The following is a 17,643-nucleotide window of genomic DNA, read 5'->3' as shown; positions in this document are numbered from 1 at the left end:
CAGCGAACGGTTCTAGGCGAATTCCGGTAGTTCGCCTTTGCCGGCGAAGGCGAACTTTCCCGGAAGTTCTATTTTCCCCATAATGCTCTATGAGGGTCAACTTTGACCCTCTACATCACAGTCAGCAGGCACATTGTAGCCAATCCGGCTACACTCAGTCCTGGAGCCCCACCCCCCTTATATAAGGCAGGCTCCGGCGGCCATTACACTCACTCGTGTGCCTGCACATAGACAGACTAGGGCGAGCAGCTGCAGACTTTTTCTCCTAGGGACAGATTAGTCAGGCTCTTGGCTTGTGTTAGCTTGCTCCTGGCTGAATCTTATTGCTTTAATAGCACCCCTCATTCAACAGCTCTTTTCAGAGCTAATCCTGTTCTTGTGATCATTTTTTTTTTGTGTGTGTCAAACTGACACTTGTGTTGCATAGACAGCATTGCTAATTCATACTGTGTGTGTGCCACTGCCAGCAGCCCAGCAGCACATTCAGTGACTACCTGTGTGTGTGACAGGGAGCTGCACATTGTACTACCCAGTACTGCATATACCTACTACTACATGTTTTGTTTTGTTAACCAACCTCATCACTGCATATAACTACCTTTGTGTTGAGTGAACTCACCTCACTGCATATAACTACCTATTGTGTTGAGTGAACCCACCTCACTGCATCTAACTACCTTTAGTGTTCAGTGAACCCACCTCATTGCATCTAACTACCTTTAGTGTTCAGTGAACCCACCTCACTGCATCTAACTACCAATTGTGTGGAGTGAACCCACCTCACTGCATCTAACTACCTTTAGTGTTGAGTGAACCCACCTCACTGCATCTAACTACCTATTGTGTGGAATGAACCCACCTCACTGCATATAACTACCTTTAGTGTTCAGTGAACCCACCTCACTGCATATAGCTTGCTGTTGTGTTGAGTGAACCCACCTCACTGCATCTAACTACCTATTGTGTGGACTGAACCCACCTCACTGCATCTAACTACCTTTAGTAATCAGTGAACCCACCTCACTGCATCTAACTACCTTTAGTGTTCAGTGAACCCACCTCACTGCATATAACTACCTATTGTGTGGAGTGAACCCACCTCACTGCATATAACTACCTATTGTGTGGAGTGAACCCACCTCACTGCATCTAACTACCTTTAGTGTTCAGTGAACCCACCTCACTGCATCTAACTACCTTTAGTGTTCAGTGAACCCACCTCACTGCATCTAACTACCTTTAGTGTTCAGTGAACCCAACTCACTGCATCTAACTACCTTTAGTGTTCAGTGAACCCAACTCACTGCATCTAACTACCTATTGTGTTCAGTGAACCCACCTCACTGCATCTAACTACCTTTAGTGTTCAGTGAACCCACCTCACTGCATCTGACTACCTTTAGTGTTCAGTGAACCCACCTCACTGCATCTGACTACCTTTAGTGTTCAGTGAACCCACCTCACTGCATCTAACTACCTTTAGTGTTCAGTGAACCCACCTCACTGCATCTAACTACCTATTGTGTGGAGTGAACCCACCTCACTGCATCTAACTACCGTTAGTGTTCAGTGAACCCACCTCACTGCATCTAACTACCTATTGTGTGAAGTGAACCCACCTCACTGCATCTAACTACCTTTAGTGTTCAGTGAACCCACCTCACTGCATATAGCTAGCTGTTGTGTTGAGTGAACCCACCTCACTGCATCTAACTACCTATTGTGTGGAGTGAACCCACCTCACTGCATCTAACTACCTTTAGTGGTGAGTGAACCCACCTCACCGCATCTAACTACCTATTGTGTGGAGTGAACCCACCTCACTGCATCTAACTACCTTTAGTGTTCAATGAACCCACCTCACTGCATATAGCTAGCTGTTGTGTTCAGTGAACCCACCTCACTGCATCTAACTACCTTTGTGTTGAGTGAACCCACCTCACTGCATATAACTACCTATTGTGTGGGGTGAACCCACCTCACTGCATCTAACTACCTTTAGTGTTCAGTGAACGCACCTCACTGCATCTAACTACCTTTAGTGTTTAGTGAACCCACCTCACTGCATCTAACTACCTTTAGTGTTCAGTGAACCCAACTCACTGCATCTAACTACCTTTAGTGTTTAGTGAACCCACCTCACTGCATCTAACTACCTTTAGTGTTCAGTGAACTCACCTCACTGCATATATCTAGCTGTTGTGTTGAGTGAACCCACCTCACTGCATCTAACTACCTTTGTGTTCAGTGAACCCACCTTACTGCATATACCTAGCTTCCCCCCGAGATGGACAAAATGGACAAACCAGGTAGAGGCAGACCCAGAAGAAGGCCACCTGGCACCGGCAGGTCTGTGCGAGGTGGTGTTGCTGTGATTTCATGCGGACCTGGCCCAAAGTACAGTGCTCAGAAGAAGGCACGTGCCATCACTTCCCAAAATTGTGAGGACGTGCTTGAGCATTTAACACAGCACACCTCATCTCCCGCAGCCACCAGCGCTACTACAAGCACCACATCCGCTGCATTTGACACTTCGCAGGAGTTATTTGGTGTGGAAATCACTGATTTACAGCCAATAATGCTACAACAAGATGAAAAGGCAACATAGGGGTAGTGCAAGCCCCCAGTGCAATCAGGCCCCCACGATCTCAGGCTCGGCTGCTCCCAGGAAAGTCACTACAAATAGGAAAAAAGAAGAAAGAGGGGCGCTCTGAGTCCTTCGTTTGACTATAGAATACTCCAATAGGTCAGGTCTCACCTGAATTTGATGTGGCCGGCACAGCGTGCTCAGCCCGGATGCACCTTGTCCCACTTAGCCGAGCCGGGGACTGAGCTCAGACGCGGGGCGGAAGTGACGTCACTCGCTCCAGGAACTGAAAAATCTGTTGCCCAGTAACGCCAGAACGCTCCTTGCGGAGCTACCTACACGGCACAGCGGTGGGCAAATGAATTGGGAACCTCCCAATAGGGATAAAACATTAGCACATGGGCTAAAAAAGTATAAATTTGTTAAAACAACGCGTTTCACGGAAATACAGTCTCAGCTTTATCAAGTTAATACATAGTGGGTGAAAACGCCTCATTGGCATAACAACCCTCCTTCCCATACAAAAAACTACAGATTAACCAATCCGCTTTGCATGGGTGGCGTCCCAGGTGTCATAATGCTCCTGCTACGGGAGAAGTGCTACATACCACCTAATATAGGGTAATATATAAAAAAAACACATATGTGTGTAGAAAAGAAGGTGTATAGTTAATCCCATAAGAGGACTATACCCATGTGGCTACCCAGATACAGTAAAAGGACTCCACATACATGCAAAGCCCATTGATCTCACATAAGGTATAAACATCTATATATTTGTATAGTGACAAATAAAACTGCTTTTATATAATTGAACAATGGGTTGGAGGTGGCTCATCTCTTCCAGACATTAATTTAATCCCCCCGGTTCTAGTGTTCCCAGCTTCAAAATCCAGAAGGACTCTCGTTTACACAAAGTATGGTATCTCTCATATTTATTAGGATGAAATATCTGTTCGATTATAGTGGCCCTAAAGTAGTTTGAAGTTCCTATCATGTATAAGGTGAAAATGTTTAGAGACCCCATGTTTAAGTTCCCCCTTATTTATGTTGGACCTATGTTTGTTGAGTCTTGTCTGAAATTTTTGTGTAGTATGTCCCACATAAAAAAGCCCACAGGGACAACTAAGCAAACAAATCACGTATGTGCTCAGGCACGTAACATGACTTTTTATCGAGTATATCGGTGATAAACTAGTTTGTAATGTATATACACCTTCCTTTAGTGTCTTACAGGAAAGGCACCTTTTGGACCCACACGGAAAGCACCCCAATTTCCCACTGGTGACCCTCTGGTCCAATAGTGCCATGCCACGCTCAACTGTGGGCAGTCTACTTGGCGCAATATGCACCTGAATCGTTTTTCCCCTTCTAAAGACCATCTGAGGTCTCGGGGGTAGGGACTGCTTAAGAATTGGGTCACTAAGTAGGACAGGCCAATATTTGGAGAAGATGTCTCTACATTCTGCCGCCTGTCCAGAAAAATTTAGAACAATAGGTGTCTGATTCATATGAGACTTCACTCTCTTTGAACTAGCTCTGTTGGTCAATAGACATTCCTGTTGGGACAAATCCGCTGCTCGATCTCGTGCTGCTTCAACTAAAGGGGCGGGGTAGTGTTTCTCTAGAAATCTAGACTTTAGTATTTCCGATTGCTGTTGGTAATCCGCTAAATTGGGGAAAAACGATTAGGGGGCATATTGCGCCAAGTAGACTGCCCACAGTTGAGCGTGGCATGGCGCTTTCGGACCAGAGGGTAACCAGTGGGAAATTGGGGTGCTTTCCGTGTGGGTCCAAAAGGTGCCTTTCCTGTAAGACACTAAAGGAAGGTGTATATACATTACAAACTAGTTTATCACCGATATACTCGATAAAAAGTCATGTTACGTGCCAGAGCACATACGTGATTTATTTGCTTAGTTGTCCCTGTGGGCTTTTTTATGTGGGACGTACTACACAAACATTTCAGACAAGACTCAACAAACATAGGTCCAACATAAATAAGGGGGAACTTAAACATGGGGTCTCTAAACATTTTCACCTTATACATGATAGGAACTTCAAACTACTTAGGGCCACTATAATCGAACAGATATTTCATCCTAATAAATATGAGAGATACCATACTTTGTGTAAACGAGAGTCCTTCTGGATTTTGAAGCTGGGAACACTAGAACCGGGGGGATTAAATAAATGTCTGGAAGAGATGAGCCACCTCCAACCCATTGTTCAATGATATAAAAGCAGTTTTATTTGTCACTCTACAAATATACTATTATTATTATTATTTAGTATTTATATAGTGCCGACATATTACGAAGCGCTGTACAGTACATATATATATATATTGTCTTGTCACTAACTGCCCCTTAAAGGAGCTCACAATCTAATCCCTACCATCGCCATATGTCTATATTATGTAGTGTAAGTACTGTGGTCTAGGGCCAATTTTTTAGGGGGCAGCCAATTAACTTATCCGTATGTTTTTGGAATGTGGGAGGAAACCGGAGTGCCCAGAGGAAACCCACGCAGACACGGAGAGAACATACAAACTCTTTGCAGATAGTGCCCTGGCTGGGATTCGAACCAGGGACCCAGCGCTGCAAGGCGAGAGCGCTAACCACTACGCCACCGTGCTGCCCAAATATATATATATGTTTATACCTTATGTGAGATCAATGGGCATTGCATGTATGTGGAGTCCTTTTACTGTATTTGGGTTGCCACATGGGTATAGTCCTCTTATGGGATTAACTATACACCTTCTTTTCTACACACGTGTGTTTTTGTATATATTTCCCTATATTAGGTGGTAGGTAGCACTTCTCCCGTAGCAGGAGCATTATGACACCTGGGACGCCACCCCTGCAAAGCGGATTGGTTAATCCGTAGTTTTTTGTATGGGAAGGAGGTTATTTATGCCAATGAGGCGTTTTCGCCCACTATGTATTAACTTGATAAAGCGGAGACTGTATTTCCGTGAAACGCGTTGTTTTAATAAATTTATACTTTTTTAGCCCATGTGCTAATGTTTTATCCCTATTGGGAGGTTCCCAATTCATTTGCCCACCGCTGTGCCGTGTAGGTAGCTCTGTAAGGAGCGTTCCGGCGTTACTGGGCAACAGATTTTTCAGTTCCTGGAGCGAGTGATGTCACTTCCGCCCCGTGTCTGAGTCCCCGGCTCGGCTAAGTGGGACAAGGTGCATCCGGGCTGAGCACGCTGTGCCGGCCACATCAAATTCAGGTGAGACCTGTCCTATTGTAGTATTCTATAGTCAAACGAAGGACTCAGAGCGCCCCTCTTTCTTCTTTTTTACAACAAAATGAAGGTGCTAAGCAAGTTACAACACCTCATACGTCTTAGTTAGGTGGCGATAGTATGGACGTAACGTGTGAGGAGGGGGATGATAAAGCACCTGATGTTGGTGCAGTTGTGGAGGTGTATGAGGAAAGCGAAGCTGGGCAGGAGAATTGTGATGACGATTATACGTATGCCACGTATGTTCCCAATAGTAGTGCTGGGCGTAATGGAAAAAACTACGCTTACGGATCATTACGCATAATTTTACGCTATTACGCATTACGGAATTACATTTATCTACGGTTCATGTCTGTAATTACGCATGGCCCTTACGCAATTACGCGTAAGCAGGCTGTTACGTTATTGGCTTACGCATAATTTCTTACTAGCAATTAATGCGTAAGGCAATGCTCCCAAGCGGAAAAGTTGACGCATGGATCAATGCTAGGTAGCCGCCGACTTTAAGGGTTAATAGCAAAGCCCCCTTAATTGCTGAGAGCCTCAAATTTGGAGAATATATTAAAGAGATCAGAAGGAATAAGAGGAAATTTTTTTTTTTCAAAAAGACCTTATAGTTTTTGAGAAAATCGATGTTAAAGTTTCAAAGGAAAAATATATACATTTAAAAACCCGCCGACTTTAACGGTTAATAGCAAAGCCTGCTTAAAATTTAGGAACACCAAATTCCCAGGGTATATCAAGGGGATCAGTGGGAATAAGAGGAAAATTTTTTTTTTCAAAAAGACCTTATAGTTTTTGAGAAAATCGATTTTTAAGTTTCAAGGGCAAAAATGTCTTTTAAATGCGGAAAATGTCAGTTTTTTTTGCACAGGTAACAATAGTGTATTATTTTTATAGATTCCCCCAAGTGGGAAGAGTTTTACTTACTTCGTTCTGAGTGTGGGAAATATAAAAAAAAACGACGTGGGGTCCCCCCTCCCAGACCTCTTTAACCCCTTGTCCCTCATGCAGGCTGGGATAGCCAGAATGCGGAGCACCGGCCGCGTGGGGCTCCGCACCCTGACTATACCAGCCCGCATGGTCCATGGATTGGGGGGTCTCGGAAGGGGAGGGGCAGCCAAGCTTTCCCCTCCCCCTCCGAGCCCTTGTCCAATCCAAGGACAAGGGGCTCTTCTCCACCTTCGATGGGCGGTGGAGGTGGAGGCCGCGATTTCCTGGGGGGGGGTTCATGGTGGCATCTGGGAGTCCCCTTTAAAAAAGGGTCCCCCAGATGCCCACCCCCCCTCCCAGGAGAAATGAGTATAGGGGTACATGTACCTCTTACCCATTTCCTTTAAGAGTTAAAAGTAAATAAACACACAAACACTTAGAAAAAGTATTTTAATTGAACAAAAAACATAACCAAGAAAAAAGTCCTTTAATATTCTTAATTAACCATTAATACTTACCTGTCCCTTTAAATAAATGATCGCTCGCAATAGCCTCGGAAATGTTCTATCAGTTAGAATGTAACAAAGTTATTACAATGTAACAACTTTGTTACATTATAACTACGCCGCACCCGACGTCACTCGCCGCTCAGCCGTCGCATACACTTACGCGTCCGTGCAGGACGCTAAGTCCCCGCCGGCTCCCGCTGTCCACCCCGCCCACATCTGTCACCCACATGCAGGGCCGAATTTGTACTTTTTACCACCCAAGGCCCGCTGTCTCCAACCCCCCCCCCCCCCCCCCCGGCAAACATGGTGATTCCAGCGCATGTAGATTTCGGCGCAGCCGGCGCCACCATAGGCCGTAATAGGAATTACACCTATAGCAGCGCACAGGGAGTAACTTCGGCGCCGTCAGAAGACACCTTTCTTCTACTGGGCATGCGCAGACTTTAATCGCGCATGTCCAGTATAAATGGCCACACATGCACACTGAGGAAACCAATGCAACCATAGAGGGGGCCAACACTGTAATGGTGGGGTACAAGAAGATGATTTGGGTACAAGAAGATGCAAACCTCAGGACTACCCATCCAGGCATACAGGCATCCCACTAATGAGGTAATTGTCCATACAGTATATCCACATTTTCCGGATTGCTTTAAAGTAAAATTGAGAGCAGAAGAAATTTTAAAAAATATGTTTACCTGTGGCCTTCCTCCAGCCCCCTTCAGGCTGATCGGTCCCATGCCATCCTCCTCCGCCACCTGCATCGTCCGCAATTAACCGCAGTAATTCTGCCAGTCGGGTTGGGGATTGCTCAGCCGCGTGTGTGCCCCCAAATCGTGCTACCAACGCCTGGACCACGCAGAACGCTCCTGGTGACAGGAGCATGACGGGGTAAAAAGCACAGGCGGACTGAGCGTACACCGACTGGCTGCATTACCAGGGCAAAATGTGGACGATGCAGATGGACGGATGAGCCTGAAGAGGGCTGAGGGCTGGAGGAAGCCACAGGTATGTATATTTTTTTTTATTTCTTCTGACCTCGGTTTACTTTAAGGGTGTGTGTGGGTGTGTGCAGGGCCGGCCCGCCCATGAGGCGGGGTGAGGCGGGTTCCTCAGGCGGCAGGAAGTGCAGGGGCGGCACCAGATGAAGTGACTGCGCGTAGACGAGAGAGAGAGAGCAGGCTGCAGTGCAGACTCTGCAGTGAAGTCCGGCTGCTCCTGTGTGGTGCCCGACCGTGCCTCCGACCCCGTGCCTGCACACACCGTGAGTGACTGATCCTCCCTCCCCTCCGGCTCTGCCGAGACTGAGTCCGCCCAGACTGTCTGTGTTCTGGCTGAGTCACCCGCCCCGCTGCCCCCCATTAGGCTGTGCACCGCCGGGACCGCCCGCCCGCCAGTTCTGCTGCCACCTGCACGTGCCACCCACATGTTGCCGCCGGCCTCCGAGTCCGACGACTCCGAGCTCTGCGGCCTCTCCTGTCTCCTCCAAGGCTGCACGCTGGTGATGCTGCCTAGTGCCTAAGCCTGCTGATTTGATGGCGGCGGCTGCCGCCTGCTCTGCTGCCCTGGCTGCGGCTGATTGTCACGGTCAGTCACTGAGTGGCGAGCGCCGCCGACGTGACCGTGATGATAATGATGATGAGGCTGGCTGGCTGCCGCGGGCCGCCGCTCACTGGCCCAGCGTGAGATCCCTCAGATCCGAGATGGAGCATGCCCGCCGCAGGCCGCAGCCGTCTGTCCCCTGCCTGCCAGTGCAGGATGCATGCTGGATGCGGATGCCCGACCTTCGCCACCGCCAGACCCAGAGGGAGACGCAATCCACGGTGAGTCAGTCACTCACTTTGCTGCCTCACTCAGGCTTCCCTTCACGGACACAGTCGGTTGTGTGGGGGATGTAATGTTATGTAGACATATATTGGAGGGGGGGATGGGGGGCTTGGCAAGGGGAACAGAATCAATGAAGGGGATGACAAAGTCGGGGGGGGGGGGGGCTTGGTAAGGGGAACAGAATTAATGAAGGGGATGACAAAGTGGGGGGGCGTCTTTACGATCTTTGCCTCAGGCAGCAGAAAGTCCAGGACCGGCCCTGGGTGTGTGGGTATGTATGTGGTTTTTTTTTTAAGCAATGCAGATTTCCTTTTACTAAACAGGCAGGGGGAACAGGCACTGATGTATCTTACCAAGCCTTTCTTCTTCCTCCACTCACTGCCTGCATCAGGATTGTCAGCCCAAGCAGCACGGCAGCTTCCTGACCTCTGACCCTAGCTGCTGATCTGAATAGACATTGAACAGCTTTAGCTGGAAGAGGCATGGATACTGCCCAGTGTTATCTGCACATTATGGGGGCAGAGAGATAAGCAGGGAAAGCTGAAGGCACAGGGGACAGAGGTGGAACAATAGCGTCCTGACCTGTGACTTGTAGAAGAGGAAGCTGGGCATCGGCAGCATAAGAACAGCACGAGAACCACTCCACACTCCTGGCTGGGTGGGCTCAGGCAGAGGCGTCAGAGCCATTAGGCAGCTATAAATTTTCGCCTAAGGCGACAGGAAGAGGCAAGGGCGCTTCTGCACTGAGTAGTGAGAGAAGAAATGCCTCTCAGCTGACTCAGGTGTCAGTTTACACAGCAGCAGCGGGGCTGACTGGACTTCAGCTCAATGATTCAAAGAACCACAGTAATGAATGAGTCAGTGAGAGAAGGCACTCATCCTAGTCAGGGATCCGAGGAGTACAGCATCATCAGCTCCTGAGTCCGACTCCTGAGAATTCAGTCCCTCTCTCTCTGCTACTGCTAACTGCGTGGATGTAGAGACTGTGTAGCAGCCAGGCATTGACTTCCCCCCAGGCCGCCTTTCATTCAATAATTTAGGGTTGGTCCTGTGTCTGCTGTATTCAGGTTTGTTGATGTAAGGCAATGTAAAACACTAGGCTAGCAGATAAAGGTGCAATTAGAGGGCAGGCAAGCTGGTAAATATACACAGCATGATGTAGAACTCGTCTGGAGGGTCAGTGGGAAAAAATCTGTCTGGTCTCTCCCCATTGTTATAATGACTGCAAGTGCAGATAAGGTCTTAAACAGGTTGAAAAGTTTTGACAGTCCCTAGACTCCAGGAGGGCTGCTTGCTGACTTGTGTAAGAGACTGGCAGGGACAGCAGTCCTATTACCAGCAACTAGTCTCTGTGTAATGTGGGACTGCAATACAGATAAACTGCTCCATCTCAGGCTATTCTCAGTCTCACTCCACTCCTCCTATCTCTGTATGTTTATAGTGTATGTCTACTGTGTGGTGTGTGTGTGTGTGTGTGTGTGTGTGTGTGTGTGTGTGTGTGTGTGTGTGTGTGTGTGTGTGTGTGTGTGTGTATAGTGTGTGTACTGTGCTGTGCCTGTGCGTGTCTAAAGTGTGTGTGTGTGTGTGTGTGTGTGTACTGTGTATAGTGTGTATGTTGTGTGCAGTGTGTGTACTGTGTGTGTGTGTGTGTGTACACTGTGTGTGTGTGTGTGTGTGTACTGTGTGTGGTGTGTGTGAGTGCATGCCGCAATAAGTATATTTTATGGAGAAACGCTCTGCTGCATAACAACTATTTTCTGGTGAACCCATGCCGCAATAAGTACATTTTCTGGTGAAACGCTGCTGCATTATGATTTTCGGGGGTCTTGGGGGTGGGGTTCACCACAGGAGTGGTGTTCACCATGAGGGGTGCGGGGTATGGGACTGGGGGCAATCACAGGGGGGGGGGGGGGGGTGCCACAGGAATTCTCGCCTGGAGTGACAAAATGGCTAGAGACGCCCCTGGGCTCAGGTCTGACACCATGTGACTTGCACACTGAAGTCTGGACTCTGGAGAGAGCGTCTGCTTGCAGCTGCCGGGGCCCGGGGGTGTACCATCAATTCTGCCTGAACGTCGATTCGCACCGGCTGCTGCAGGCTGTCTCCAGCCTCTAAGTCTGCACTGCTAGCTCCACTGGTATCCGGCAGCCGCCCCTGCCAGCTTAGCTGTAAAACAGGCAACGCTAGAGACACAGCAAAGTGGGGCGGCTGTGACTTGTAGCGGCTTTCAGCTATGGCAGGTGACAGCCAGATACAGTTAAGCTGTCACCCGCCCCACAGATTTTGGTAAATTCTGGCGCCCTAGTCCCAGGCTTTGGGTGCTTGCCCCCAAATCCGGCCCTGCCCACATGTGGGTGACATGTGGGAGAGGCGGGGAGGGCAGCGGAGCCGGCGGGACTTAGCGTCCTGCGCGGACCCGACAGAGCTCTGAGCTATATAGCTCAGAGCTCTCTAAGCATCTTTGAATTTGGGCTCCAAGGAGCCCCATTGGTCCTTAGCAGACCAATGGGGTTCCTTCTGATTTGAAGGAACCCCATTGGTCTGCTAAGGTCCAATGGGGCTCCTTGGAGCCCAAATACAATACAGTCGGCGGGTTTTTAAATGTATATATTTTTCCTTTGAAATTTTAACATCGATTTTCTCAAAAACTATAAGGTCTTTTTGAAAAAAAAAATTTCCTCTTATTCCTTCTGATCTCCTTAATATATTCTCCAAATTTGAGGCTCTTAGCACTTAAGGGGGCTTTGCTATTAACCCTTAAAGTCGGCTGCTTTTTTATATTATACGGGAGCGTAATATTACGCTATTACGGCAGACTGTGTAATTTCAATAGGAGTTTACGGTCTTACGCGTAATTTGTTACGCGTAATAACGTAACCTACGGTCTACGCGTAATTAATTACGTGTAATACCGTAACCTTACACGTAACGCTTACGGTGCATTTGTAGTGAATTACGATGCGTAATTACGCTAATGCGTAATTTCGGCCCAGCACTGCCCAATAGAGGAGATGACCAGGGGGACAGTTCAGCGGGGGAGCCAGAGAGGAGTAGGAGGAGACGAGTCCATGAAAGAAGCAGAGCGAGCTCGTCCTCAGAAACAGCTGGGGGCAGTGTCCGGCGCCATGTATCGCCAGCTATGGACAGCCAATCCACATGCCCTTCAAGGTCAGCTGCTGATGCCACCATAGTGCCATCAACCCAGGGGGGCTCAGCAGTTTGGAAATTTTTTAATGTGTGTACCTCAGATCGGAGCAAAGCCATCTGTTCTCTCTGATTTCAAAAATTGAGCCGTGGAAAGGCCAACACTCATGTAGGGATAAGTGCCTTGCGAAGGCACCTGGAGAAAAGGCACAAACAGCAATGGGAAGAACACCTGAGGAAAAGCAGCACCCAAAAGACAAGCCACCCTCCTTCTCCTCTTCCTCCTTCAGGTGCAGCATCTTCAGCCGCTTTCTCCCTTGCACCTTCACAACCACCCTCCTCCACACCGCCTGTGCCCTTGAGCGGTTCCTGCTCCTCTGCCCACAGCAGTAGCCAGGTGTCCATGAAGGAAGTCTTTGAGTGGAAGAAGCCAATTTCTGCCAGTCACCCTCTTGCCCGGCGTCTGACAGCTGGCGTGGCGGAACTATTAGCTCGCCAGCTATTACCATACAAGCTGGTGGAGTCAGAGGCTTTCCGTAAATTTGTGGCCATTGGGACACTGCAGTGGAAGATACCAGGCCGCAATTATTTTTCACAAAAGGCCATACCCAAACTGTACCGTGCAGTTGAGAGGCAAGTGGTGTCATCTCTTGTGAAGAGCGTTGGGTCAAGGGTCCACCTGACCACAGATGCCTGGTCTGCGAAGCATGGGCAGGGCCGCTACATTACGTACACAGCCCATTGGGTCAACCTGGTGACCGATGGCAAGCAGGGAGTACGTGGTTGCGCAGCAGGCCAACTTGTGACACCTCCACGGCTTGCAGGCAGGCCTCCTGCCACCCCCTCTCCTTCTCCTCCTGCTACATTCTCTTCGCGGTCATCCTCCTCCTCCTCCTTGGCTGAGTGGCAGTTCAACTCTAGTGGTGCTGCCATCTCCTCCTCTCCAGCTACACAGCCCCATCTCCCCAGAGCCTATGCTGCATGCCAGGTACGACGGTGTCACGCCATTTTAGACATGTCTTGCCTCAAAGCGGAGAGTCACACGGGACCAGCTCTCCTGGCTGCTCTTAACAAAGAGGTGGAGCCCGCACCAGCTGGAGATCGGCAACGTGGTGTGTGACAATGGCAGCAATCTCCTTTCCGCTTTGAATTTGGGAAAGCTGACACATGTACCCTGCATGGCACATGTGCTGAATCTGGTCGTGATAAGATTTGTGTCAAAGTACCCAGGCTTAGAGGACGTCCTGAAGCAGGCCAGGAAGTTGTGTGAGCATTTCAGGCGATCTTACACGGCCATGGCACGCTTTGCAGACATTCATCGGAGAAACAACTTGCCGGTGAGACGCCTGATTTGCGATAGCCCGACTCTGTGGAATTCCACCCTGCTCATGTTCTCTCGCCTGCTAGACCAGGAGAAAGCCGTCACCCAGTACCTGTACAATTACAGAAGGAGGACACAACTTATTTATTTATTTTATTTATTTAATTATTGTATTAATAAAGCGCCAACATATTACGCAGCGCTGGGAAGATGGGGATGTTTTGGCCACCGAACTGGACACTGATGCGAAATGCATGCAGGATCATGCAGCCGTTTGAGGAGGCGACCAACCTGGTGAGTCGCGATGAAGGCACCATCAGCGACTTGATCCCCTACGCTTACTTCCTGGAGCGTGCCGTGCGTAGAGTGGTGGATAAAGCTGTGGAGGAGCGTGAACAAGAACAGTTACGGCAGGGGGAGTCATGGGAGCGATTTTCATCCGAGCCAGATGTTTATGCGACACCTGCGGCACACGGCAAGAGGAGTCGTGTGGGGAAGGAGAGGAGTCAGACTCGGATGAGGATGAGGAAGGTGTTTCTGTGGAGGAGGAAGAGGCTGCGGCAGAAGAACAACCGCAGCAGCCGTCAGAGGGGGCTTGTGCTGCTCGACGTTCCCGTGGTATTGTTCGTGGCTGGGGGGAGGAAAAGGAGTTGCGTGACGACACTCAGGAAGAGCAAGAGGAGATGGAGAGTACGTCTGGATCCAACTTTGTGCAGATGGCCTCTTTCATGTTGTCCAGCCTGTTGAGGGACCCCCGTATCAAAAAACTCAAGGGGAATGACCTGTACTGGGTGGCCACGCTACTAGACCCTCGGTACAGGCACAAAGTGGCAGACCTGTTACCAACTCAACACAAGGCGGAAAGGATGCAGCACTTGCAGAACAAGCTGTCAATAATGCTTTACAATGCATTTAAGGGTGATGTGACAGCACAACGCAATAAAGGTACCACTGGCAGTAATCCTCCTCCTCCCCAGTCCACACAGGCAAGGACAGGACGCTCCATCGATCTCGGGGTGTTGTCGGACACGCCTCGCCAAAGCCCTTCCGGATCCACCCTCCACCAACGCCTGGACCGGAAGGTGTAACGTTTGCGAGTTTCTATTTCCGTGGTCAGCGCACAGAACGCGCGCCGACACTACGGAAATTCTCCACAAGCATGTATTTAAATATAACCCAGCTATGGTGCAATGCACCTGTAGAGGGAGATTCCCACCGGCAGATGGAGCTGTGGAGTACAGACGGACTCAGCCTCTGTACTGCCACAGATGCCAGGTGGGAATTGCACGAGTTGAAGCAATGTAGGGCTGGATAGCCCTAAAAGAGAAAGAGCACATAGACAGAATAAATGTGTGTCCACCAATCTGGTCGCAACCCATCGACGGTGAACACACATCAGCAGAAACAAAGTATGAACGCAATCACGAGAGAGGCGATTGCCAGAAGTGACACAAGACTGAGCAGAACAGAGCACGAGAATAGCAAAGGCACAGCAAACAAGAACAATAAGGAAAATAACAAACGCTAACTAAACGCGAACACCGCACTCATTCGCAACAGCGAACGCATTTAAACACGATCACCGCGCGTTAAGCACCCAGTGATAAGCGTGCCACCCTAACCAATCAGCGACACACAAACATGAAATAGAGAACGCGAATGCTTGCTAAACGGTTGCCTCACTGAGCCTACAGCAAGCATTCGTACAAGACAGGACAGAGAGAAGGAGCAGCCAGCAGCAACCGCAGCTCTGGCCTACATTCCCAGACAGAGTTCAGAAGGAACCACTGCTGCTACCGCTAGAGCGAGTGCGATCCAGACAGACAAACAGATGGGGCTACCAGTAGCAACCGCTGCTCTGGTTAGCACCCCTGAGGCAGAATACAGAAGGAGGCACTACCACTAGGGCAAGTGCGATCCAGACAGATGGAGCAGCCAGTAGCGACCGCAGCCCTGGCCTACACTCCCAGACAGACAGAACGATTTCCTGTCGACCGCCGCTGGCGACAGGACAATCACAGCAGATAGACAACACAGGCAAAACAGATAATGCAACATAACTGCACTAGAGGAGCTGCCTAGTGCAGTCTCTAAGGTAAAATTTAACAAACAAACAGGGCTGATACTCTAGGAGAGTTCATCAGTAACAAACCATGAAGATGACCAGCAAAGGATTCTGGGAGAACATGGTATTTATACTGCCAGCCTTCAAAGGAGGCAGCTAGGCAATCTGCATAACAAATATATGCAAATTCCTCAGCATCAGAGCGGGTCTGAAACTTACAAAGTAAAGACAGGTCTCTTTTCCAGAGACCTGCAGCCCTCAGACTTAAGGAATGGTCAAACAGCTGTCTGCCCCTGCAGCCAGCTGAGCAGATCATTACAGCAGGTAGCCGACTACCTGGCCTTAACTGTGGATGTAGACACTGCGAGCAGCGATGAGGAACCCTTGAACTACTGGGTGCGCAGGCTTGACCTGTGGCCAGAGATGTCCCAATTCGCCATCCAACTTCTCTCTTGCCCTGCCGCAAGCGTCCTGTCAGAAAGGACCTTCAGTGCAGCTGGAGGCATTGTCACTAAGAAGAGAAGTCGCTTAAGTCACAACAGTGTTCAGTACCTCACCTTTATCAAAATGAATGAGGCATGGATCCGGGAGGGCTAGTGCCCGCCCCAAGACTAAGTCAGTCCCCGCACACAGCATCTCTGCCTGCAGGCCGCTTGACTGCCTTCTCCGCCACCACCAACAGGGTCCAGGACTCTAGGTGGATTCCTGAATTTTACTATATACAGTGGGTTGCAAAAGTATTCGGCCCCCTTGAAGTTTTCCACATTTTGTCACATTACTGCCACAAACATGAATCAATTTTATTGGAATTCCACATGAAACCAACGCAAAGTGGTGTACATGTGAGAAGTGAAACAAAAATCATACATGATTCCAAACATTTTTTTACAAATAAATAACTGCAAAGTGGTGTGTGCATAATTATTCGGCCCCCTTTGATCTGAGTGCAGTCAGTTGCCTATAGACATTGCCTGATGAGTGCTAATGACTAAATAGAGTGCACCTGTGTGTAATCTAATGTCAGTACAAATACAGCTGCTCTGTGACGGCCTCAGAGGTTGTTGTCTAAGAGAATATTGGGAGCAACAACACCGTGAAGTCCAAAGAACACACAAGACAGGTCAGGGATCAAGTTATTGAGAAATTTAAAGCAGGCTTAGGCTTCAAAAAAGCCAAAGCCTCGAACATCCCACGGAGCACTGTTCAAGCGGTCATTCAGAAATGGAAGGAGTATGGCACAACTGTAAACCTACCAAGACAAGGCCATCCACCTAAACTCATAGGCCGAACAAGGAGAGCGCTGATCAGAAATGCAGTCAAAAGGCCCATGGTGACTCTGGACGAGCTGCAGAGATGTACAGCTCAGGTGGGAGACTCTGTCGATAGGACAACTATTAGTCATGTACTGTACAAAGTTGACCTTTATGGAAGAGTGGCAAGAAGAAAGGCATTGTTAACAGAAAGCATAAGAAGTCCCGTTTGCAGTTTGCCACAAGCCATGTGGGAGACACAGCAACCATGTGGAAGAAGGTGCTCTGGTCAGATGAGACCTAAATGGAACTTTTTGGCCAAAATGCAAAACACTATGTGTGGCGGAAAACTAACACTGCACATCACTCTGAACACACCATCCCCACAGTCAAATAAGGTGGTGGCAGCATCATGTTTGGGGGGGGTGCATCTCTTCAGCAGGGACAGGGAAGCTGGTCAGAGTTGATGGGAAGATGGATGGAGCCAAATACAGGGCAAATTTGGAAGAAAACCTCTTTGAGACTGCAAAAGACTTGAGACTGAGGCGGAGGTTCACCTTCCAGCAGGACAATGACCCTAAACATAAAGCCAGGGCAACAATGGAATGGTTTAAAACAAAACATATCTATGTGTTAGAATGGCCCAGTCAAAGTCCAGATCTAAATCCAATCGAGAATCTGTGGCAAGATCTAAAAACTGCTGTCTAATCTGACTGAGCTGGAGCGGTTTTGCAAAGAAGAATGGCCA

The sequence above is a fragment of the Hyperolius riggenbachi genome, chromosome 7 (genome assembly GCF_040937935.1).
Source record: "Hyperolius riggenbachi isolate aHypRig1 chromosome 7, aHypRig1.pri, whole genome shotgun sequence".
Taxonomy (NCBI): Eukaryota; Metazoa; Chordata; class Amphibia; order Anura; family Hyperoliidae; genus Hyperolius; species Hyperolius riggenbachi.
This window is presented reverse-complemented; position numbering follows the sequence as displayed.